The sequence below is a fragment of the Patagioenas fasciata genome, chromosome 1 (genome assembly GCF_037038585.1).
Source record: "Patagioenas fasciata isolate bPatFas1 chromosome 1, bPatFas1.hap1, whole genome shotgun sequence".
NCBI lineage: Eukaryota > Metazoa > Chordata > Aves > Columbiformes > Columbidae > Patagioenas > Patagioenas fasciata.
Window position 1 is genome coordinate 50,720,120 of NC_092520.1, and position 26,603 is coordinate 50,746,722.

The 26,603-nt window shown below is 37.8% G+C and overlaps 1 long non-coding RNA gene across 3 annotated transcripts in view; it reads left to right on the forward strand.

Moving 5' to 3' along the window:
• LOC139827592 (uncharacterized) overlaps nt 1–26,603 on the forward strand; it is a 69,815-nt gene that overhangs the window by 40,520 nt on the left and 2,692 nt on the right. The window contains exons 3-5 of one of the 3 annotated variants that reach the window (XR_011738404.1): nt 3,372–3,670; nt 4,370–4,496; nt 20,071–22,679. The exons of 1 other annotated variant lie outside the window; for it this stretch is intronic. This is a non-coding gene — a long non-coding RNA (uncharacterized lncRNA). Of the gene's footprint in view, nt 1–3,371; nt 3,671–4,369; nt 5,815–20,070; nt 22,680–26,603 lie in introns of those variants that run through there. One more of the 3 variants, XR_011738405.1, reaches the window with a different exon arrangement.

Consider the following 26,603-nt stretch of genomic DNA (forward strand, 5'->3'; position numbering starts at 1 on the left):
AGATGGTCCAAATCTGTCTATGAATAATATTTTGTGGGTTTCCATAATAGAATTAAATTTGAAAAATGGTAATGCCATCTGGGAAAAAAACGGGTTTTTTTGACATTTCAATGACAATAGGATGCACAGATACATGAATGTTTAATTATGTGAATTATAGAATAAATAATATATCCTGAATTTCTTTATTTTATCCCACAGGATTCTGTTCACAGGGGCTTTCACTAGTCAGAGCATTAAAACTATTCAACCAGTTAACTTAAGAATGAATTGCATTTGAAGGCCTTGTACAGCAAGAAAAATAATGCAGTTCTGAAAGCAATGTGCAAGGAAGATATTGTAACTCACTGTGTGCTTCCTGAAGACAGAATGCAAAGTATGTGTTGTAACATACAGTGAGCATACTTTTGCAGGAAACATCACCATGAAAATTTTGGGGATCTTAAAAATGGATCATAATTTGACAAGCAAGTGCAACAAACAGAACTGAAGTTAGGCTTTCAATGTCTTGTTAATAATCAGTTTAGAGCTTGACCTTTAAATTTTAACAGTATGCCTCAGTTCTCCATTTGTTCATGGAAAGCTGTGCACAATATTACGATCTGTAGGATGTGAAGAATGGTATATGCACTATAAAAACATGCAGTTTTCATTACATTTTGTTGGCTCCAGTTTCTCATTTTACCCTTTTCTGGAAAAACAAAAAAATGGTGGACTGATTTAATATCAGTCATGGTACAGAAGACTTCCTCCTGTGTAGCAGAAAAAGCGATGAAAGATGTTTATCCTTTAAAATTTTAAGATACGTTTCCTTAGTATGACTGTTGATGGTTTAAACCAGCCAGAACCCCTGTTAATGCAGCTATGCAAATCTCACTTAATAATCGTCACTTGCAGCATGAATTGGCTCACCTTCAAAGCCACTAGCTCATGCTCAAGGCTGTGGTTACCGTGTTCACTCAGCAGCTCGTAGTCTAGTGGAAGGGTGAGCAGATTAAACAGTATCTGCTCAAAGCATAAGAAAAACAGATTTATGTCTGCTGAAAAATCCTGTGTTCTTTTTTATATACTGAGGCTATTTCATGAAAAGCATTAAAAATGTCTAATCAATCCGATACCCAATTTGGACAGTTGTCCGAAGAAACTCAATCTGAGCTTTTGGAAGAGCAGTGTTCTTTTGGGCTTTCTGGAGATAATTTATGTGCAGATATATAGTTTAATACAGATATATACTTTAAATGCAATAACACTTTCTGCAGTAAGACAGGATACACTCAGCATGTTGCCTCAACATGTCTTGGTTTGCTGCAGTGGGTTAACTTTGGCTGTCCACCAGGTTCCCACCAAGCTGCTCTGTCACTCCCCCTCCTGAACTGGACAGAGGGACAGAAAATATGATGAAAGCCTCCTGTGCTGAGATAAGGACAGTAAGAGATCACTCAACAATTACCATCACAGGCAAAACAGACTCAACTTTGGGAAATTAATTTAACTTATTGCAATCAAATCAGAGTAGAGTAATGAGCTATAAAAACAAATCTTAAAACACCTTCTTCTCAGCCCTCTCGTCTTGGGCCCAACTTCACTCTCAGTTTCTCTGTCTTCTCAAACAATGCAGAGGGACAAGGATTTGGGGTTATGGTCTGTTCATCACACATCTCTGCCACTTCTTCCTCCTCACACTCCTCACCTGCTCCAGCATGGGGTCCCACGCATGGAAGACACTCCTTAATGAACTCACAGGCTGCAGTTCTCCATGAGTTGCGCTAGCATGCGTCCTTCCCCTGTGGTGCAGTCCTTCAGGAGCAGACTGCTCCAGCATGGGTACCCTGCAGGGCCATAGATCCTGCCAGAAGACCTGCTCCTGTGTGGGGTCCTTGCTTCATGGAGTCATAGCTCCTGCCAGGAGCCTGCTCCAGCGTGGTTACCTCATGGGGTCACAGCTTTTTCCAGGACACATCCACCTGCTCTGGCATGGGGTCCTCCATGGGCTGCAGGGTGGATATCTGTTCCACCATGGACCTCTATGGACTGCAATGGTCCAACCTGCTTCACCATGGTCTTTGCCATGAGCTGCAAGGGCATCTCTGCTCTGGTGCCTAGAGTACCTCCTCCCCCTCCTTCTTCACTGATTCTGCTGTCTGCAGAGTTGTTTCTCACACATTCTCATTCCTCTCTTCTGACTGCTGTTGTGCAACATTTTTTCCCCTTCTTAAATGTGTAATCACAGCAGTGCTACCTCCATCACTTATGGGCTCAGCATTGGCCAACAGCAGGTCTGTCTTGGAGCTGGCTGGAAGTGGCTCTGTCAGACACAGGAAAGTTTCAGGCATCTTCACACAGAAGCCACCCCTGTCTCACCCCACTACCAAAACCTTACCCCATAAACCCAATACATTTGTTCAGAGATTCTTAAGATTCCTGAGAGGATCCTAAACATATCTTCTGGCTACTTCTGAGATTTTCCTTCTGATTGCAACACTAAACAAGTTTGATTATAGAACAAATATCAGATGCATTCAAGAAGATTTAATTAATGCTTTTCTTTGTATATCAGGAAAAACTGTAAGTTGAATTTTACCTTATAAGCATTTTACAGTAAAATCAAGGCTTATGTAATCAAATATCCTAATTTTGGAGTCAAAATGAAATTCTTTGAGGCTTGTTTTCTTTCAGTCGCATTGAGAAAATTTTAAGAAATAAATGGAAACCAGAGATAAAATCCAAATCTGAAAGACAATACTAGGCAGATGGAGTACTGTTTTGCTGACATCTTTATAAGAAGATAGTAAAATGTTTAAGCAGTTTTAAAAAAAAAAAATAAATGGATAGTGTTGCAAACAAAACTCTGGTGCCTGTAGTTCAGGACAACTTTGTAAATCCTGTACAGAAAAGAAAAAAAAATATAAACCATAACACCAAATGAAGCATCTGTGTTCAGCATTAAAGTACTGCTGACATTCACCCAACTTCTGAAAGCTGGACTTCAGTTTGGTGGGAAACTCTTCATCTGTGTTTCTACAGATGAAGTCATACATTTGTCTAAATTTATCCAGAAGTATTGAAGCCTGTCAAAATTACAGAATTAATGCTTGATGCTTAAATCCCTTATGCATTCATAAACCAGGTAATTTCTCATTTACATTTTGGGATTTGTCTGATAGATGTGTCTAGAGACTACTATCACATAAAACAGAGAAAATTGAATGGACTTGTTCTTACTGAATAGGCTAATTTTCTTCTTGATTTCAAGAGATAATTTGCAATGTGAAAGCTGTAATCAAGTGTATTATGGGAAAGGGAGAATGCAAGAAGGTGTCACTCTTTTTTGATAGCTTTTTTTTTTTTGTTTAATTGTTATGTATTAACAGTTAACAAGACTTTCCTGTACTCTGGACTCCAGACCTGGACACAGCACTCCTGATTTTGTCTCAGACACTGAATGCAGTATCTCTCAATCTGTAAGGATGTTCTAGGGTGTTTCAATAAGAAGTAGATACATGTATGTGGACAAGTGAATGGAGCACTTTGTCTCCTTTGATGGGCTTTTGATGGGGAACAGGTCTACTCTGAAAGTACTGGTTTCCTGCACTGACTACAATGAAAGACTAAAATGACCAGCTCAGATGAAGACACCTATTAGCAACAGTGAGTGGAGCAAGTCAAGTAGGTGAGTTATTCTATGTGGGCATCTTTGTAGTTCTTGATGTAGTGTTCCAGCTTGAATTTCCAGCTGAGCGAACAAACTTGTAGAAAATTCAATCAGGTAAAAATACTTGATGGACTATGTGTAGGGAAGCAAAAAATGAAGTAAAGGGATTAGGAGGCCAGCATGGAGCCAGGAGTAAGGAGCTCCTGTGAAAGCTCAGGTGGAAGAAGGATGTTTATGTAATGTGGAAAAAGGAACAGACCACCTGAAAGGAATATAAGGGAGCTGTTAGAGTATTCAGGGATGCAGTTAGGAAGGCCATGCTCCACTTGGAATTAAAACTGGCCAAGGATGTCAGGGACAACAAGAAGGGCTTCTTCAAGTATAACAGAAGCAAAAAGAAGGTTAGGGAAAATATATGTCCATTGCTGAATGAGGAGGGTCGCCTAGTGGCATATGATACAGAGAAGACAGAATTACTAAATGCCTTCTTTACTTCCCTCTTTACCACTAAGACCAACCCTCAGGAATCCTAGACCCTAGAAGCAGGAAAGAAAGTCTGGCAAAAGGAAGGCTTTCCCTTGTTTAAGGAGGAACAGGTTAGAGATCATTTAAACAAACTGGACATCTGCAAAACCATGGGCCCCAATGAGATGCAGCCATGAGTGCTGAGAGAGCTGGCAGTTGTTATTGCTAAGCCATCTTTATCATCTTTGAAAGGTCGTGGTGAACAGGAGAGGTGCCTGAGGACTGGAAGAAAGCCAATATGACTCCAGTCTTCAGAAACGCCAAGAAGGACGACTCAGGAAACTACAGGCCAGTCAGCTTCACCTCCATCTCTGGAAAGGTAATGGAGCAACTTGTTCTGGGCGTCATCTCCAAGCATGTGGAGGAAAAGAAAATTGTCAGGAGTAGTCGGCATGGATTCACCAAGTGGAAATCATGTTTGACCCACCTTATAGCCTTCTATGATGATATGACTGGCTTGGTGGACAACAGGAGAGCTGTGGATATTGTCTACCTTGACTTCAGCGAGGCTTTTGACACTGTCTCTCGTTACCTCCTCATAGACAAGCTCAGGAGGTACAGGCTGAATGGATGCACAGATAGGTGGATCAAGAACTGTCTGGATGGCAGAGCTCAGAGGGTTGTGATCAATGGTGCAGAGTCTAGTGAGAGGCCTGTAGTTAGCTGGGTTACTCGGCTGTCAGTATGAGGTCCAGTCCTGTTCAATCTATTCTTCAATGACCTGAATGAAGAGACTGAGTGTATCCTCAGCAAGTTTGTTGATGATACCAAACTGGGAGGATATTTGATTCACCAGAAGGCTATGCTGCTATTCAGCCTGACCTGGACAGGCTGGAGGACTTGGCAGAGAAAAACCTGATGAAATTCAACAAGGGCAAGTGTAGGTTCCTGCACCTAGGGAGGAATAACCACATGCACCAGTACAGGCTAGGGGTTGACCTGTTGGAATACAGCATTGCAGAGAGGGATCTGGGAGTTCTGGTTGACAACAGGTTGACCGTGAGTCAGCGATATGCCCTTGGGGCCAAGAAGGCCAATGGTACCCTGGGGTGCATCAAGAAGAGGTTATCCTCTGCCTCTACTCTGCTCTGGTGAGGATGCATCTGGAGTACTGTGTCCAGTTCTGGGCTCCTCACTATAAGAAGGACAAACAATTACTGGAGGGATTCCAGTGGAGAGCTTTGAAGGTGTGTCTGGAGCATCTTTCTAATGAGGAAGGAATGAGAGAGCTGGGTCTGTTCAGCCTGGAGGAGTGAAGGCTGAATGGGGATTTCATCAATGCTTATAAATATCTGAAGGGTGGGTGTCAAGAGGATGAGGCCAGACTCTTTTCAGTGGTGCCCAGTGACAGGTTGAGGGGCAATGGGCACAGTCTGAAGCATTGGGGGTTCCATCTGAATATGAGGAGAAACTTCTTTACTTTGAGGGTGACAGAGCACTGGAACAGGCTGCCCAGAGACATTGTGAAGTCTCCTCTCTAGAGACATTAAAAATCAACCTGGATGCATTCCCATGTGATCTGCTTCTGGTGAACATACTTTAGTTGGACTAGAGGATCTCCAGAGGTCCAACCCCAACCATTCGGTGATTCTGTGATTCTGTGATATGTAGTGAATTAAACTGAAAATTACAAAGATCATCTATGTTTTCATGTATCTGTACTATAAATGACACAGCTTGTGTAATAGGCTTTATACTTCTAATTTACCCAAAAAGCCACATCTTCCTCAAAATCTTATTTATCATTCTATGAAATTACATTACCCTGGGCATGATACCATGATATAGTCAAACTAATACGGGAGAATACAGAGATTGATCAAGTTTGTTAAACTTTCATTCAGATTGGAATGGGTTGAGACTGGTAGGCAAAGTCCATTGTATGCACCAGATTTATGTATGCACCAGATTGTGTGCATTCAGATTTATGTACCAGGGAAAAGACTAAATAATTGTTGAATCTTTGATTTAAATCCATGTATCTCTAATTCCTCCTTAAAAATCTAAGCACAATATTACTGCACTGTTGAACTCGTGAGTTCTGGCTGACTACATCAGGCTTTGTGGATAATATCCATAAATTAGCTAGAAGCTTTGAGGAAGTACAATATAACTGACATTTGTCATGTGATACCAGAACATGAGATGACATAGCTCATGCTATTTAGGTTCATTTACACTGTAACTATACCTAACTATTAAAATCATGGTAAGAAGTTTACCCAAATTTTCCTGATATCTTACCCCAAAACTCATCTAACATATATGCCTCAGACAGATTTTGTCAAGATAGTTTAAATTCTACCTGAGCTTAAAGATGTCCCCGAGTCCCTTCTTAAAATATAACATGGACATATATTTTTGGTTTAAATACTGAAGAAGCTTTGGCTTTTATGTGTTCAACAACTGTGAATCCTCAGCTACCTGAGTTCCTTTTGACCTGTACAGGTCAGGTAAGCTCATCTTATTCCAAAGCCATTGGCTGCGAGCTGTTCTGGAGATTGCCCCATTCATATCCTTTGCACTAGTCAGCAAACAAAAACTGAATAAAGGAATGCTGTAAATATCTGCTTGGAGAAAAGAGCTCCCTATAGACATAGAACAGGCAAAGCTCAATCCTGTGTTACCATCCTCACAATAGGAAACCACTTGTTGGTGGATACCCAGCCCTGTCAACATCACCTTACTGATGTACATTGTATATGTGACACTCCAGTAAGGGAAGGATTTATAGGAACTACTACAGACACTTTTTCTTTTACACACTCTTACCATTCCATTTGTATTCCTTTTTTCTTCAGGATTTTTAGTTTTATTTTTGATGCAGCGTCCAAATGGTTTTGTTCAGAGTTAACTGAATTTCAGTTTTACTTCTGTTCTATTTTAATTCAAATATTTCAATAAATATATCTTTAGTGAAAAGCTACCGTTTAAAACAAAACAAAACAGTATAACATAGTATGCTAATTTTATTCATTTCTGCTGAGCTTACCAGCATTCTAGCACGAGAGGAGAGGGGTCTAATAGTTTTTAAACTGAAAGGTTAAAACTGAAAAGCACTTCCATTAAGAAAATCTATATATTCAGATTTTCTGAGATAGGAACATCTTTCTTCATTTTTTAATTTCATTTGTGTTAGTTGAAATCAGTTTTGATCACACTTGCAAATACCCAAATATAAGCCCAGTTTGACTTTGTACTAGAATGACTCTAGTTACAAGGTAAATTATAAACTGATTTCTTGGTCTTTTAATACTTGACTTTCCCAGCTAAATGAGACTTAGCTACACACATACATGAATACACCTGCATAGATATATTAATAAATTTCTATACATATATGTGTGTGTTTACTTCAGTATATCCCCTTGAAATACTATGGGCTTCCTTGTATAACTGAAAGTTCCAAGGTTCAAACTGAATGCTCTTAATGGGAAAAGAAACATAGACATTTGTCTAAATGTCAGTGAGAAAGGAAGATTTGATTCCCCTACATCTCTACTTAAAATCCAGCAATCTAACTAAGCAATAAAAATGTGTTTGGGATTTTTTTACGTGCTATGGAATCATACCATTCATGGTAGATCAATTATACTATACCAAAGTCAAATAACTATAGCAGGATAGTATTAGGAGAACCTCTGCTATCAAAAAGTCACTAAGTTCTTCTGACTATGCCAGATTGGACAAAAAATATTTTTCTTGCATGTCAGCTAGCTATTTATGCAATATCTTCTGCTAAAGATAATGCCTCTTAGTGTAGCAAAGTAATGCAGCAGAATTAAGAAATCTTTAATGCTAAAGGAATAATTTCATGATCCAATATTTAAATGTCTCTGTTCTCAGAAAGACAGATGAGACATAAAGTGGCTTGCGATACATTGCATTCAGCTCAGAAATATTCCTCCCTGAAAAACGATATTAAAAAATACTACATTTTTAGTAGATGTATTCAGACATTACTAGTACCTTCCTCTTATCTCCAGAGAATTCTGAAACAAAGAAATCTGTTAGACTGAGATAAGCATCAACCTTTATATGGAATGTAATCTTCTCTTAATAAATATAAAAGACACAGCCAAAATAATATTTGTCTAGGATTTGCCCAGTATGACATGATCATGAAGTCCATTAAGAGACTCTCTAAGCCCTTTCAAAACACCACAGATATAAAAAGCCTGGATATAAAGTAATTTAAGTTTCACACTGAACAAATATATCTAGGAATACTAAGCATGAATGATTATTATGGTAATTCTGGGGATTTCTAAAGAAGCAGTGCCAGCAATGACAGCAATGACAGCATGAGGGCATCATAAGATCATAGATATATAGTCAGCTGTCATTAAAGCCACTTGCAAGCTTATGATCATATACTCATATAAAAGTAACATCCCTTTATTGTATAACAGCTGCCAAAGAGACTGTTAGGAACAGTTTTTGTAAAAAAAATGTTATGGAACCATTCTTTCAAAAAGTAATTTACAGACAATCTGATCTATCAACACATAAGCAGCAGAAAGCTTATGATTTTATTTACTGATACCTTATAACTGTTTGATACATCTGTAGTGTAAATTTTCTTTTGAGTTATTTCAGAAAATGCATTTCCATTCATAAGACCTTTAAATCCTTAAGTAATGTAAAGTTAGTTTTTCCTATACAATCTCAAAGTATTATCCTTATTAGAGATCAGTATCTAAGTCAGGAATATCTTGACTGTAGCACAGATTACTAAATATAATAAAATAATAATAGAGTACTGTGATTATAGTTTCATTCTTTTGATTTGAAGTAAGTTGTTTTCAGTTTCTATCTGGAAGAGGAAAATAAAAATATTATCTGAGTAATATAATAAACCTATCTGTCACAGTATCCCATTCCTAATAGTAGCTGGTAATGGATACTTGGAAAAGAAAACAGGACTTTGAAGAGAGGAGCAGCAAATAATCCCTAAGCTTCCAATTCTGGAATAAGTATTTTCTAAGCTAGAAGCAACATGTTTGTCTCTGATCACTTGGATAGATTTTCTTTCCATTGCTTGCTGAATCTATAAGACTTGTCATCCAGGTGGCAAATTCCACAGCTTTAATAACATGTTATATGAAGCTTTTATGAGCTACATCAGTTTCCCACCATAGCTAATTTATAAACTGAGAAAATTACAGGACTGTGACCTCATCCATCACTTCTATTACTAGTGTCACCAAAGTATGTTCTATGATTGAGTGACTAGGTCAAGTTTCTCTTGTTCTTAATTTATAGTAGGAGAACAAGCTCCAACTGCAAAGACAGTTCTAGTGTTTTATTTATTTTCTTTGAAGAAAGAAGATAGCCTTTTGAAGAAACCTGATAGCCTTAAATTTTTTAGGCAAACACTTCATGTTAAAAAGCTAATATTTTGAGAAAAAAAAAAATGAAACATGAAACAAAACAAAACAAAAAAACAACCAACCAAACAAAAAAAAACCATAAAAACCCAAGCCAACTCAAAAATGCCTCAGGACTCCCTATTCGCAGTTTTGAGATGACTATGCTTTAGTAGTAGTAGTCGTAGTAGTAGTATTTATTATTGTTGTCATTATTATTATTATTATTGTTGTTGACACATTATTCTGTGCTATTGTATATCCTTTTGTGCTTGGATAGGGAAGGCAACCTTCCCATCTACCTACCTCTTTTACCTCCTGTTCCTATTCCTATATTTCTTTCCTTCTTTCCATGTTTTTCCAAAGCCCCTTTTTTGGCAGTTTTTTCTTAGGTAATTTCCAGATATTTCCTTTGCTAGATAAACTACTTAGATATGAATGTGCATTACATACATCTCTGAGAGGTGCTTTTCTCCTATCAGTCTTGGCCTACTGCTGTAGACCTCATCCTCTCTAATACTGCCTGCATGCTTCAGGGAGTTTTCTTGCCACGATACTCAGCCTGCTGTCCCTGTCATGTAGTTTTTGACATCTCCATATATTTCTGTTCCTTGCCTAGCTGACAAAATGGCAAAGGAGTTATGTCATCCATTATGACAGACTTGCTTCTACTCCATTAAAAGGGATATGAGATGAGTATCTGGACAGCCTCACTTTCACTTGCAAAATATAAGTGGCCACCTCAGCCTTCTTATAGAAGGATTCTGCTGCTTGCAGTACTGTGATTGTAATGAGTGATGACAACCACTTGGATAAATACAAAATTGTCTGATTGAAGATTAAAGGGAAAAAATCAGAAATTGCTATGGTTTCTTTAAATCAAGTAAAGAATATTATGAATTCCAGAATAAAATCCCAGCTGGTGGCTATTCTCCTATAATCTTCTGTCATTCTCTCCCTACTCCTCTCACTTATCATTAGTCTCCCATTCCCCTTATTCATACTACATACCTTCAAACAGATTTCTTTCATTTTTTTCCACCACTTTGACAAAACCAACTGCTGCCTACACTTTTCTCCATAATCACACATCTCTGTTCTATTCTGAAGCACATAGTGTTTAATAGTGCTCTCCCACTCAGCCCTTTGCTGTATGCATCAGAAATAAAGCAGGCAAAATACATTTTTTCGCTAATAACATGATTCTCTAGGAATATAGGAAAAACTACTAAATATATTCCTTTTGCTCTCACTAGGAGTCAGGGTAAATAGCTTCAAATCCTAAGTTTTCAGCTCAATGTTCCAGCTCGATGACTGTCTATGTGAAAGCGAGCTGGCCAGTCATTGCAGTTCCTTGTGTCTATAAGGACAAATGAAATAATGTACTCTCTGCCCCAGTGTTCTCAAATGTCCTCTTCATTGTTTCATGGTTTATGGATGTTACATTCCTTTTATTCAGACTTCCACTTCTTATCTAATATCCTTTGCATGAAACATTACATGTATTTTAGGGGCCTGTTACTATATTAGAAAATTTTGTAAAAGAAGCCTAGTAATATTTAGAATATTTATCCATCTGCAGCACTCCATGAAGTAAGAAAATGCAATGTCACAAGCACAGAAGCAAGGCAACTAAATATCTCTGAATGTTCAAGCTACATTCCAAGACCTTGCATGAAACCTTGGAGCCGGGAACTTAAATAATGTTATTTGAATCCCAGGAACGTTCTTTAACCCCTCCTAATGTAAAGAATCAATGTTTGCAAAAATCCTATTAGTGGAAGGAACTTCCTGAAAACAGGAAAGAAATCTTGCCAACAATAAAAACCAGGCCTTTTTATTCTAACAATCAGTTTAACCAAATAACTAATATTATGTTTCTAGCATCACTCACTACAAAAGGTACAGTAATTTAAAACTGAATTTATATAGAAGCAGAAATAAATTAGCATACCACTTAGCAGGAACCTTTGGTTGTATCACTCATGGGCACAACCTAGAAATGCAGATTTGACCATATTCCAGGAGACTTCCTCCTCCATCTCCCACTGAGGAATGAACTTACGTAGATGTATTCAGTATTTTCTCTAAGACTCTTGCTTGCTTGTAGATTCTGGATAGTAGATCCAAGATGGTTTTTATTGCTAGTGTTTCATAGTTTATAGATAAATGACTATTTATTTCAGATTTTTTTAAACTTAAAATTGAACCAAGACATCAATCAATTCAAGACCCACAAAGTGCACCTTCTTTAAAAGAAACAGATAAGTCTTGGGAATGACTAGTACATACTGTAGGGACATAGTAAAGAGTCAACAGGAATGAAGTAGTGGATTCATTTCATACTTGAAGGCTCTTTTTTATGCAGTGTCTGTCACTGTTTTATTGATTTTCCAATTACAAATCCACTTTGAAAACAAATGTTCTTTTAATCGTCTGTAGCTGTTGATTAGAGTGTACTTCTGGTATTAAGGTTTTATATTTTAACTTGTAACTGCGGCAAAGCTAAGGGTTGACTCTTACTATAGTACAGGTAATACACAGCCATAAAAACAGTACAATAAATAGACATGCAACTGAGAATACAAAAAGGGGCATTTGAACATAAAATTTAAAAGAAGGTGAAATACAACGTTATTGGATTAATTGTTCTCATAATATCTGTGGTGAGCTTTAAGCATTGTTCTTACTTAACAAACATAAGCACACATTCACACATGCACATAGACACACACATTCATACGTACACATCCACATGCACAGACACACTTACATGGAGATGATTTATTAAGGCTTATGTGTCTCATTCTGCTGCATTATTTTTTATAAAATGAAGAAAAAAGAAAACATATACACCTGTTTATCTGGAAGTAAACCCCTTCTCTGTCACTTAGGATTAACACATTATGGTGACAGGAACTGTGAAACAGAAAGTAAAAGAAAGTTTATCAAGAGCTGTAGTTGGAAGCCACTCCAGTCCAAGGACCATCTCAGACTGATTGGACTAGGACTGAAAAAATTATGCTACTGACTGTTGCCAACAACACGCATAGAAGAGGCATGTTATCATCCACATATATCTCTCTTCATTTGTAGATCAACATCAATATGACAAAATGTCATTACAAGCCTTAATGTATTTATTAATTCTGTACAGACTGAGGTGAAGAACATGTTAGTGAGAATTTTTAGAAAAGGCATTTTGAATAGGTTTAGAGATACTAAAGAAAAAGTACAGTAGTAGTTAAAAACAAACAAAAAAACCACACCAAAACACCAGTATAGTATAGGTAAATAGGTTACAAACCTGAGGAATAGGAAGACCATGTGTGTGATTTCCTGAAATATGGAAAAATTGTAGAAACTATTAATATTTGAAATTCCCAATGTTATAATGCAATGTGAAGCTTGTGACTACAGGAGGATAATACTGGTAGTTGACACAGTCTTATATTCAAACTCTGCAGTCCCTCTAAAAAAAATTCAGAGGAAGATGTGGGGAACTCTGTGATGGACGACTACTGTGGGAGTAAAGATTTCTGTATTATTAGTTTTTCTTTACCCTCAGCAGCATGCCTTTTTTCATAAGGTGAACTGTGAGACTATTTTCACTCTTAGTTAGCATCAGGTAAGGAGTCCATAACAATTTTAGAGTATATCTATCAAATCTGGGGGTTGATTTTGAACATAACTTTGCTGGTTATGTACCTGTTATTCTGCAGAGACCAGTTGAGTCATTGTTGATTTATACATGTCTGAATAAAGCCAGATTAATTCTCTTTATTGTGAGATGTGCAAGGGATATTTCATCTCTAACAGCCACAGTGAGACAAAACTTCTTACAGGGTGTTCATTATGTACTCACCGTCTTACCAGGGTGAAGGAAATGTTATGAGTGAGGAACATATGAAAAGCAGAATGACTTTTATGCCATTTGGTGGAATTAAAATGAGAAAAATGCCTAAAAAATCCAAATATATATGGCTTGAATAAGTGATAATAAAGAAAGAATATGTGCTGTTGTTCTGCTGGATGGTAACTGTCAACAAAAATACAGATTCAATTATGAGGGATCATTTATAATCAGTGGTGTAAACCCAGAAACCTGGTGAAATTAACATAAGCTGGTGCAGTGCTTAGTTAATGTTGCTCATTTGCAAAAGTGATTCAAAAAACAGTAGTTCCCTTAAATAAATACAATAGAGAGTTAAATGATATAATATGCATTGACTGTTTCTTTAATAAACTCCATGAATATTCAATTTCCTGACAACTTCCTAATCTGTATTGCTGATAAAACAACTGTTGGAACAGCTGGTAACTTTCTGTGTCCTGTTAGACCTCCCTAGTTCACCATTTGCATTTTCCAGGTTCCATTGCTCTGTCACCTGTCTTGGTGGATAGAAGGGCATCAACAAACTTTCTACCTTTCTAACAAACTGGTTGTGCTAGCTGCTAAGTCATGCTAACTGCTAATATTCTACCCACACAGTCTCTTTGTCTGCTGATCTTGCCTCAATAGCTAGTCCAGCTAGCCACTCCTAGCATTGTTTGCTTTGATAGCTGCTCTACCTGGATGCCCAAGCTAGCTGCTCCTGTCTTTAGTGGTATCTGTGCTTTTGTACATGCGCAGACCTCATAACATGTCTCAGAAACAAGATCCTTGTTGACCACGGGAAACTTCTGAAGAAGACTCCTCAACTCATAGGATCACTGAATGACAGAATACTTTGGGTTGGAAGGGACCTTTAAAGATCATCTACTCCAACCCCCCTGCTATGGACAGGGACATCTTTCACTAGATCAGGTTTCTCAGAGCTCCACCCAATCTGACCTTCCAATGATGGGGCACCCACAGCTTCTCTGGCAACCTATTCAAATGCCTCACCACCCTAAGAGTAGAAAATTCTTCATGACATCCAATTGAAATCTACCTCTTTCACTTCAAAACCACTGGCCCTTGTGCTGTTACTACAGGCCCTGGCAACAAGTCTGTCTCCATCTTTTTTATAAGCACCTTTTTTATACTGAAAGGCTGCAATAAGGTTTCCCTGGAGCCTTTTCTTCTCCAGGCTCAACAATCCCAACTCCCTCAGCCTTTCCTCATAGGAAAGCTGCTTCCACCCTCAGATCAGTAACAAGTAATGTCCTTCAGGGGTCAGTACTGAGATGAGTACTGTTCAATATCTTTATCAATGGCATAGTGAGATTGAGTACACGCTCAGCAAGTTTGCAGATGACAGCAAGCTGAGCGGTGCAGTTGATATGCTAGAAGAAAGGGATGCCGTCCAGAGGGATCCTGGCAGGCTTGACAAATGGACCCATGCAAACCTTGTGATGTTCAACAAGGCCAAGTGCAAGGTCCTGTACCAGAGTCACAGCCATCACAGATATCAATACGAACTGGGAGATGAATGGATTGAGAGCAGCCTTGCAGAGAAGGACTTTAAGGTACTGGTGGGTTAAAAGCCAGACATGAGTTCTGTATAAGCAGTTTCTAAACAAGTTATCATAGAATCACAGAATGTCCTGAGTTGGTGAGACCCATGAGTATCATGGAGTCCAGCTCCTGTCCCTGTATATGACAACCTCACAATTCACACCATGTGTCTGAGGGCATTGTCCAGTCACACAGTGAATACTGACAGGCTTAGGGCCCTGACTACCTCCCTGAGGAGCCTGGTCCAGTGCTCCACCACCTTCTGGGTGAAGAATCTTTTCTTAATGACCAATCTAAACCTCCCCGGCACATCTTCCTGCCATTCCCACGGGTTGTATTGTTGGTCACCAGAAAGAAGAGATCAGCACCTGCCCCTCCTCTTCCCCTTGTGAGGAAGCTGTAGACCATGATGAGATCTTCCCTTAGTCTCCTCTCTTCCAGGCTGAACAAATCAAGTGACTTTGACCACTCCTCATATAGCTTCTTCTCCAAACCCTTCACCAGCTTCATGGCCCTACTCGGGACACTCCCCAGCAGCTCTATATCCTTTTTATACTGTGGCATCCAGAACTGCACAGAGTACTCCAGGTGAGGCCACATTAGTGCAGAGCAGAGCGGGACAATCACCTCCCTCGCCCAGCTGGCAATGCTGTGCTTGATGCACCTCAGGACACGGTTGGCCCTCTTGGTTGCCAGGGCACACTGTTGGCTCATGTTCAACTTGCTGTCAACCAGAACCCCCAGATCCATCTCCGCAGAGTTGCTTTCCAGCATCTTGTTCCCCAGCCTGTAGGTGCAGCCAGTGTTGCCATTTCCCAGGTGCAAAATACAGCACTTGCCCTTGTTAAACTTCATGCGGTCGGTGATTACCCAGTTCTCCAGTTTGTCCAGATCCCTTTGCAGGGCCTCTCTGCCCTCAAGAGTGTTGACAGCTCACCCCAATGTTGTGTCATCAGCAAACTTATTAAGCAATCCCTCAAGTCCTGAGTCTAAGTCATTTAATTAGTGCTGGCCCTAAGATGGATACCTATGGAACCGTGCTAGTGACTGGTTGCCAGCATGACGTAACTGCCTTTACTAGAATGCTCTGTGCCTGACCCGTCAGCCAATTCCTCACCCACTGCATTGTGTGTTTACCCAGCTGTATGCTGGCCATCTTGTCCAGGAGGATACTGTGAGAGACAGTATAGAAGGCTTTACTGAAATCCAAAAAGATCACGTTGACAGGCTTCCCTTGGTCAACTAGATGGGTAACCTTGTTGTAGAACAAAATTAAGTTGGTCAGGTGAGACTTTTCCATCATAAACCCATGCTGGCTGGGACCAATGACTGCGTTGTCTTTCAGGTGTTTTTCAATAACTCCCAGGATAATCTTCTCCATAATTTTGCCAAGCACAGAATTGATGCTGACAGGCCAGTAGTTGCCAGGATCATCCCTGTTGCTCTTCTTGTAGATTGGGACAATGTTTGCCATCTTCCAGTCAACTGGGAGCTGTCCAGATTCCCAGGAACACTGAAAAATCATGGAGAGAGGTCTTGCTATGACATTAGGCAGCTCTTTATGCACTCTTGGATGAATTCCATCAGGCCTCATCTACTGGTAGGGAATCTAGTTGGAGCAGCAAACCCTGCACAAGTTCCGGATTGACTGGGAGTTTATTGTTCTCAGAACCACGATTCTCTAGCCCAGGGCTATGGGGGCCCTTGTGTCCATCTTCAGTGTTGAAGAACGAAGTGAAGAAAGCATTAAACATCTCGGCTTTGCCTATGTCCCTTTTTATGAGTTGACCATGCTCATCAAGTAATGGGCCAATGTTATTTCTGGTCTGTCTTTTGCCATTAACGTATTTTAAAAAGCCCTTTTTATTGTCCTTCATGGTACTGGCCAGCTTCAACTCAAGTTGAGCTTTGGCCACACAAATTTCCTCCCTGCTGTGGTGAACATCATCTCTGTAGTCCTCCCATAATGCCTGACCTTGCTTCCACTGACCATATACTTTCTTTTTTTACCATAGTTCAAGAAGAAGATCCTTGCTCATCCAAGCTGGCTTTTTGCCTCATCTGCTAGATTTTTGATATTTTGGAATTGCCTGGTCCTGTGCTTTTAGGAGGTGATACTTGAAAAGTGACCAGCACTGATGGACCCCGCCACTTTCAAAAACTTCTTCCCATCTTGATATCTGGCAAGTTGAAGTTGCCCATAAGAACAAGAGCAGATGACTTAGAGGCTTCCCTGAGTTCCTTAAAGAATGACACTCCTCAGTGTCATTGTCCTGGCTGGGTGGCCTCTACTCCCATGATGACACCTGCTTTGTCTGTTCCTTAATCCTTACCTGAAGACTCTAAACTTTGCCATCGCCATCTACCAGCTCCAAGCATTCCAGTTGCTTGGCTACATACAATGATACTCCCCCATCTCTCCTGCCCTACCTGTCTCTTGTGAAGAGCCTATAACTGTCCATCATAGCACACCACAGTCACAGGACTCATCCCACCAGGTTTCACTAATGCCAATTATATCGTATCCCTGGGACTAGGCCAAGGCTTCTAGTTCATGTTGCTTTTTCCTCATGCTGCATGCATTAGTGTAGAAGCACTTCAAGTGTTCTTGTGCCCTTCATCTCGTGGTGCAGTCTGAATAATCTCACTGTCCTCAGCTTCTCGAGCTTTCATATGCCATCCCATTGCTCGTCGTTGACTAGCCTGGTACTGTCCCCTTCCCCCTTCCAATCTAGTTTAAAGTCCTGTCAATCAGCCATGCTAGCCAGTGAGCAAAATCACTTTTCCCCTTCTGCAAGAGGTGCATCCCATGGGATGTCAGTAGTCCTGGTGAAGAACAGACCATCCGAAGTTCTATAATGAGCAGTATACCAAATAATTCAACAAGCTACTACAGTCTATTCCCAAACAACAGGTGTTTCCCTTTTGATTTTTAATACATCAGCAGCCTCTGATTTTTATCTATTGCTTAAAGCTCCATCGCTTTCCTCTGCTGTTTAATGCTCTCTGTATAAGCCTGGACAGCTTCTTGGCAAAAATCCTCCAGCCTGACTTGATTAGGTGAATCTCATCTGCTCCCAATAGACCTGGCTTCTCAAAGGTATTAATAGATCCATCATCACAGAAGACAAAACCTTAAGTATGGCACCGGCCATGTGGCCAGGCATTGACCTATTTAATTCATTTGCTGCTTCGTGAACCCCTTCATCTCACTGAGACGACAGAGGAGAACACCACCTGTGCTCCAGATCCTCTTAATATTCCTCCAAAGGACATATAATCACTTTCTATGCTTCTGAGTTGCCTCAGTGCAGTACCATTGGACTCTGCATGGAATAGTAAGAGTGGATGATAATCTGTAGGGTTCACTAGACTCAGCATCCTCTCAGTGGTATCACCAATATAAGTTGCTGGTAGATTATAGACTTCCCAGTTTATGACTTCCCAGTCTGTAACTTCAGCCTGTGACTAACTCCTGCGCAGTCTATGACTTTTGCTCCCCTAGACTCCGAACTATTGCAGCTACGTTTTTAAAGAATAAAACTTACACAAATAGCAAAATGTAAAATATTATAGAACATGTTTCAGACATGCACCATGATTCCTTTCAGTCTGATCATTCTACCTCTAACAATGTCAGCCAAAACCATTTCCATTCCAGACTCTCTTCTCTCTGGAACAATCTCTAAAAGATTGCTCATCTCTTTTGGTGTCAATCACAAGGGCTGCAGAAATATTTCCTTAATTTACTCTTTAATTTATATACAGAAAATTCTATTACATTCAAACCAGAATCTGAGCACCTGAATACTAATCAGCAATAAGAGTTGTTTAGACTAAAAACAGATGAGATGTAAACAAGCAGGAGAAAATAAATATGGCAGAAAATTCTATCAGCTCTACTAGGCTGTGGAAAATTGCTAAATACTACTTTACAGAAAATCTTAACTGTGGTTTAATCCAGTCTTCTACTGAAAATTGCAAAATATCGAGATTCTAATCTTCAAAGATATTCAATGGGCATGAAGTCCATTGAAATTCAAAATGTGCAACACTGAAAATTCTGGATGATAGATCAGATGCCCTGGCAGGATTTTTCAATTTTTATCTTCTGGTGGCCATATTCTGCTTCTTTTATTTTGTAGGACAAATTCAACAGCAATATGTAGCACAATTATGGTGATCACAGAAGTTTGTAAAAAGAGATATTTAATAACTTTCATTATGAATTATAAAGTATATAATCACTGCAATGCTGTGAAATGCTTTTTCCTAGAATTTACTAAACATGCCAGATGACAGAAAGGAGGGGGAAAAGGATATATCAGATGCATCCAGACCACTGCTGAATCTTGATTTCAGTGTAATTTTTATGTTATTTATGTTTTTTGCAGCTCAAATTTTATTAAGAAGTTAGTTTTTGTCTTCTGAAAAGTTTGAAATAGGCTTTTCAGTGGAATATTCTGAAGAAGTATAATACTTAATAGATATTTTTCTCAAAGTATAATTACAGTAAATTCTATTTCATTTCTAATATATGTATCACAATTTATATCCAAGTACCTTTTCATAGTTAAGTAATTTGGTAAATCAAAAAGGGATATGTCATAAGCAGGAACATTATGAAATCTGAAAGTACTGAATTGCCATTTGATATAAGGAAGTTAAATAATAAAAAATAGAAACTTTACTTAAAGTTAACTACCTTTCTTTTTATCTAAATATGTTATAATAAATGTTCTTTATTTTCTAAATTGTTTCAAGTTTAAAAATTCATTTTACCATTACATTGCTAAAATGCAACTGTCACAAATAGAGTGAAATGCTGTCTAAAAGTCTAGAAATATCTCTTAAATTCTTTATTGTTGCATAGGTAGAACTTACTTTGCATATCCAGTGGTATGAACACAAATAAAATTACAATAACATTAGTTCCAAGTTACTAGGTAGTCCCTTCTTAGCAACAGACATAAAAGAAATACTCTCTTCAGGTCTATTTTCAGATATACTGCTCATAATAGAGAGTGATTTCAACATTTGGAAAAATGACTGACAGATGGCATTGTTTCTTTCTTTAAACACAGTTGGAATGGAGTTGAAGTCTAAAGGATCTTTTGTCAGTAATAGAATAAGGAGTGTGAAAGGGAGCCTTCACCACTTCTAACAACTCTGAAGACAGTCAACTTATGCTCCGCAAATTTTGTTCATCACTTAAAAATTTGACTTTCCAGACAAGAAAGAAAAAATAAAAGTTACTAACACTGTGAAGAAGAGAGCAATGTATTGTGAATGATAAGAAAGGTCAGTTTGGTTTGCCAGCAAGGTAGTCTGTCATTAACAGATCAAGAAGTTTAGACCACTAAATTAAGACAAGGTTGGTTTTTTTTGGTTTTGGTTTTGGTTTTGTTGTTTGCTTTGTTTTGTTTGTTTGTTTGTTTTTTAGGAAGGGGTGACAATAGAGTTGAGTAATTTTTTTCAGCTAAACAAGTTTTCACACTGAGCAAAGCCAGTGAAGCCACAGACTGTCTACCAGTGCTTGAGCAGTAAACATTGAGCCCTCTGTATTACCTTTGGTATGCATGTAGAACAGTGTCCTTTGAGTTTAATGTTAATTTCCAAATTCCTCTAAGAATACTGCTCTTCAACAGACTATTCTGATGGTGCAGTTGAACTTTAAAATCTTTTCTATGTGGCCATTAAGTATTCTGCAAATGCTTTCTACACTTGATGTGCTCTTATAAACTGCCAGGATTTAACAATTGACCTGTGATGGATGAAGTGAGAAAACCAGAAGCAGTCTGCAGAGTACTAGTGTCCAAACTCTCGCTGTGAGTCTGACTGACTTATACAAGCAATATTGAAGTTTTATGTCTGACCAAAGGAAAAGAGAAAGGGTATTCCTCTGTCTCTATCACAGTTTCAGCAAAGTGCTTCACATTTAAAATGTGAAATCTGGCTTGTAAAGTCAAGTTACTCTGAGCAACTTCAGCTCCGATGTGATTTATTTTCTTACCCCTGTCACTTTCCCTCCCTACCCCACTTTCAGTGAATTTTAGTGATGTAATGTAGGTTGTGGTGTGTGCTTCTTGAAGTAATGTCAAGAGCATAGAATCATCTCCAGTTTTACCTGTTCACAGGTAATAAAATAATCCTGCTTTTTCAGGTACTGCAGGAACTCCAACCTGGTTTTAGTTGTTCACTTCAACTGATCTATTCTTACTGGACAAGATCAGAAGAAACTAATTTTGAATTTAAATCCTTCACATTTGCCATTTATGTGGGATATGCATATGCTTGATCATATTTTTAAAAGCTGCTGTACAGTCTTATTAACTACTCATTTTATTCCTTCACTGTGGAAAGGAAATTATAGATCATAAATGTTAACTGTAAGCATCCTCAGTCATTACGGCTCTTAAATATGAGTTCATTTCCTGGCTTAGATATCAAGAGAAGTTTGCTAGTTACACTATTCATTTCAGTAAGTACAAACAAGAGCTGAGTTCATGGAATATATTTAGACATAAATCTCTCACTAATTTTCAGGAAATGTGCTTGTATTCCTGTAAAGAACTGCACCAAAGCATAATTTTCAGACATCTAAAACTCATCTACTGGAAGTTTTCATCCATTACCTATTGAGCACATTTATTTTCATACCTGTATAGGTACAGTGAATTCCTGGGGGCAATCTGCCCCATGAAATTGGATGTTGTTTTACTATTTAAAACAATTCATCTGATCTGAGAGTTACTTGAAGATAGTCATTAAATATGACAGATAACTTCATAAATATTTTCCATGGCCTACTTTACCTTTCAAAAGAGGGTAAGAAATTAAGTTTGGCTTAGAGGAACTCAGAAATAATTACGCAATTTCAAAGTAATGCGGTTTCCCACACTTAATTTGTGGCATGGTGCCAGTTAGTCTTTCAGGAAGCTATGCTGTGTTTCTACTGACTGAAGAATATAAAGTCCAGAGAAACTCTCTGAGAGCTATTCATGTCCACACTGTTGGCTACAAGACATCAGAGCTTTGATTCAAATTTCCAGGCTATTTGATACACAGTCCAAGCCTATAGTGCACACGGTCTCTGTACAAATCCCATTTGCTTCCATGACTTCAGTCTCTCTGAGTGATCCACCAGCACATGAAAAACTGTGGTAAAGTCAGACTGTGTGTGCAACAGAGTCAGATCCCATTCATCATGCCTAGATTCTTCGCATAGCACATTTAGCCTACAGTAACAGGTTTTGGATTTGTTCTGTTTCTTCTGAATTTTGTCAAAGTTATCTCACTTTGCTGTTACAGATGTCAGGCAGATTTTTACTAGAGCATAAAGATGAACCCAAGCTTGGACTGAGGGCAATTGTAACTTACAATATCTTTCTGTCATATAGCACATTTCAACAACACTTGTGAAATACCTACAGGATTTTGAAAGTTCAATAAATCACATGAAAGAAGCATGGAGGTCTTATCAGCTGACCTAGTCTGTTCCTCTGCTCCAACACAGCAGCAGCTATAATTAATAGCTGAAGATTTTACTTATTCAATAATGGCCTGAGGTTAGAGGGAGAATCCTGATGGGGGTATCACAGGAAGTGTTTTCTTCATATTTGTCAAAGAGAATAAGTCAATACAGAAAATCGAACCTGAACTCAGCCTTATTAATGAAACCATAATTGCTACATTCACGTCATGTGTAAATATTTCTCCTTTTAAATTAATGTGTTTTTTTTTCCTTTTCATTCTCTCTAATATATTGATAACCACATTGTTTTCCATTTTTAATTTAATAAACAAACTGATTTCTTCCATTTTTCCATTCTCTTTCTTTTTAACTCAATATTAGCACTTTTATATCAATTGACATCCTGAAAATGAATATACAAAAAATAATCGATTGTTCGTTCATTTATATTTACATTTGTTATCTTATTTCCATTTATTTCAGTACACTTCATCCTGACTGAAAGTGAAGTTATCGAAATTCAGATTCAGAGCATGCTTATTTTCCACATAAGACCATATCATATGTGATAGGAAATCAAAGAGATTATGGTTGTGTTAAATCCTGTTATTTCTTAAATAAATAAATAAATAAATAAGTGAAGGGCCCTTAAAATTAAATTAAAGCAACAGCAATAGGAAAGTTTTATAAATTTTTGTCTTGGAGATAAACCCTTTTTTCACTCTGAGAATTCCCCTAAATGCTTATAAGAGATCCAGCTTGTATCTTCAGAATTAAAAAAGAAAAGAAAATATTTGTTAAGAAGAGCAGACAATCTTTAAAACAAAACCAATTAGTTTCTAACTGCCTCAAGTGTCAGTTTATCAGCAGGATTTGCTATTGCCTGTGTACTAAAAGAATGAAATAAAATAATCTTGTAATGGCAAACATGTAAAATCTCCTTTAATCACTTATTTAAATAATGAATCTGACTACAACTCCAGCAATAAAAATGAATCTTTTTCTTGTTGTAAGCATACCATTATTGTAAGTCTCTGATTTGTTCCCCAAATATGCCCCTCAATGGTAATATCAAAATTAAAATAAAATTGCAAAAAAAAGTTTACAGCCGAGATGTTCACAACCCATATCTAATAGTCTGTCATGGGAATAATTACCCATAATGGGTATCCAAGGGATATAATTGTCTGCTGCTGTGAATTAGGAGTGCCACAGGTGGTGTTAATCACTTGGAATGTATTGGAGTAGAACAGCAGCCAGAGCTGGAGCCTGCTTAAGCTTGATTTGTGGAACCATTGTTTCTGGACACTTCAGACATAAATTGGGTGCATGGTAATGATAGCGCACATGCAAGTAGTTATACTGAAACAAAGGGACATAAATATAAATGAAGAGCAGAGGAAAGTTTGGTTCCTTAGCAGATGTAACAGAAACGATCGTTGCACAAAGTTGTTCTGTGTTGCAGCACTTGCATTTTTTGATAGCGAACAGAAACCAAAATGAAGGTCAATAGCTGCTTTTATTGCTTGAACCTGCATGCTACATATCAGCAGAAGAGGTTTCATGGACTAGATACTCCTGAACATTCAATCTTCCAATATTTCCATGCTATATAACTTATATAGATCTATATTAAAGGGTAGCAGTCTCTTTGATGAGGAATTTAAAACTTTCTTCAAATATGGTCTTGACTTATTAGAATAGTTTCTCAGAAATGTGGTGTACATGAAAGAAATTAAACTGACTAGAATTTATGTGAAATATGTAAAAATGCAGTAACTAAATAAATGTGGCAATACGTAGATCTCCTCAAAGCAAAGCCAAGGCCTTGACTAGACATCTTCACATAAATTAGAGACAGAGGAAATGAGTCTATGAATGATACCATATGTCTTTGAAGATGGTGCTTAATTAAAAATACAATTCTTTGAATCTTTTAAAGGAATTATTCTGTAAATTCTGTACACATTCAAATACCAAAATCAGGCATGCGGGATGGGAAGGCTGGTCAAATGTCACTGTGGAACATTCTTCCTAAAAGTAAAGGAAAATTTAAAAAAAAATCTTAATTTTTGAGGTCTTTAGAAGTCCTTTTGCATTGTAGAAGCCCTTTTGAATTTTAGAGTGCATAGTTTTATATACCCATTACATATAGAAAAACATTTATTTAGTTGTGACTTTTACAAATGAAAAGATTGTACCTAGAAAGAAACAAGTTCTAGATTCTCAGGTATTTTAAAAAGATGAAGAATGAAGTCAGAACCCAAGTTTGATGTTTCAAGTTAATCAAGGAGTTTTGCTGTGTGTGTGTGTGTATGTTTTTTTTTTCTTTTTAAGTCATCTAGTTTACTAAATTATATCATTACTGAGCTATAGCTTATAAAAATTAACACACATGATTAAACCAAGTTTCATACTCCAACAGCTTCTTCTTTCTCAAAATGTTTAACTGTATGGTCTAATTACAGCTTGATAGCAAGACATGAAAGTGATAAATATTATTGTCCTCATTTTGTGGATAGGTTTATCAACACACAGATTGCGTCTTTCCTAGAGTAGGAGAAAACATCTGAACGTCATGAAGAAAAAGAAACAGATACTTCAGTGTTTGCAGTTCTATGTTATAACTCTTAGATTCTACTTGTCCTTTACTACATTTCTTAAAAACTTTCAGTTTGTCAGCCATGACAAGGAGAGAATAACATTTGAAAAACTGCTAGGGAAAGAACACAGAAAAAGTAGGGAAAATTACAAAGAAATCTAAAGTAAAGCAGAGAAAATCTGCTGTCTGGGTAGATGAGTAGGTGGAATACAAGCATGAAAGAATAAAATGGCATTTATCTTAATTTATGAGTGAACTTAATCATGTTTTAAAAAGGGTCTGAAATTGAACATGTTAGAAAGAAATTTACGGAATTTATTTCTTACCTTCAATGTACTAGATTTCAAAGCAAAATTATATTAAAACAACAACAAAAAAAAAAGTTATATTTTGAAGATGTGGAAACAAAAACTGAAAAGAAACTGATATTATTTACTACAGTTATATACACAGAATAACCGAAGTGCTACTGAATATTTGGTGATTGGTTCCTAGAACACCTCCTACTACAATGCATAAAACAAATGCATATATATATTGCTACACTCAGATAAAGCCAATAAAAAGCTTTCATTTTAATACACCTCAGACTTTGATTTTAAAAGACTTCTAAATGAGCAGAAAACAAAATCACAGAACAAAGACTTGTACTGCTCTATATCACAATTTTTTTCTTCATACCTTTACAAAATAAGTGAAAATGAATCATCATGGCAAATAATCCACTAGGAATAGCACCATAAACATTTTTGCCAAAAGCAAAACTGCTTCTGGCAACTACAGCTTAGCAAGATAATAACATACTGTGTCATGTAAAGATGTGTTATGGAAAGATGTTTTTCCCTCTCTGTGTGATTTTTTTGTATTTTTCAGTTCTTTAAATTATTTTCAGGAATGGTACGTTATTCTGTGTTTTGCTTCAAATGTCTCTGTAAAATTACAAGAAGTGGTGCTCTGTCTAAGGCTCTCAAATCTGTAAGACTTTACCTGCAGCACCAAATGTCTCCCCTAAGCTAATAATCAAGAAGTAGCACACCATTATACATATGAATAACCTTTTTAATGTGTAAATCTAATAAAACCTGCTAAAATACAGTCTGCCAAAATCCTGTGTTTGCTGTGAATACTGCAGCAGATCAACACACAGCTCTCTGTCAGAGAGCTGGTCTGTTTACCTTCTAGAACTGCCAAAACTGTATTTTGTAGGAGATGCCCAAATTATCACAATCAAAGGGGGGAAAAGAATCCTTAGGGTTATCCACCTCTCTTTTGTTCAGATAAATGATATCAAAAGACGTATTGTGTTTCCATGGCAAGGTTTTGGTAGCGGGGGGGGATGGCACAGGAATGGCCACTATTAGAAGCTGCTTGAAGCTTCCCCCACATCAGATAGAGCCAATGCCAGCCATCTCCAAGACAGACCCGACACTGGCTTGTGAGTGATGGTGGTGGGGCCTCTGTGACAACATATGTAAGAAGGGGGGGAAAAACCCAAACTGAGCAATTGCAGCTTGAGGGGGGAATGAGAATATGTGAGAGGA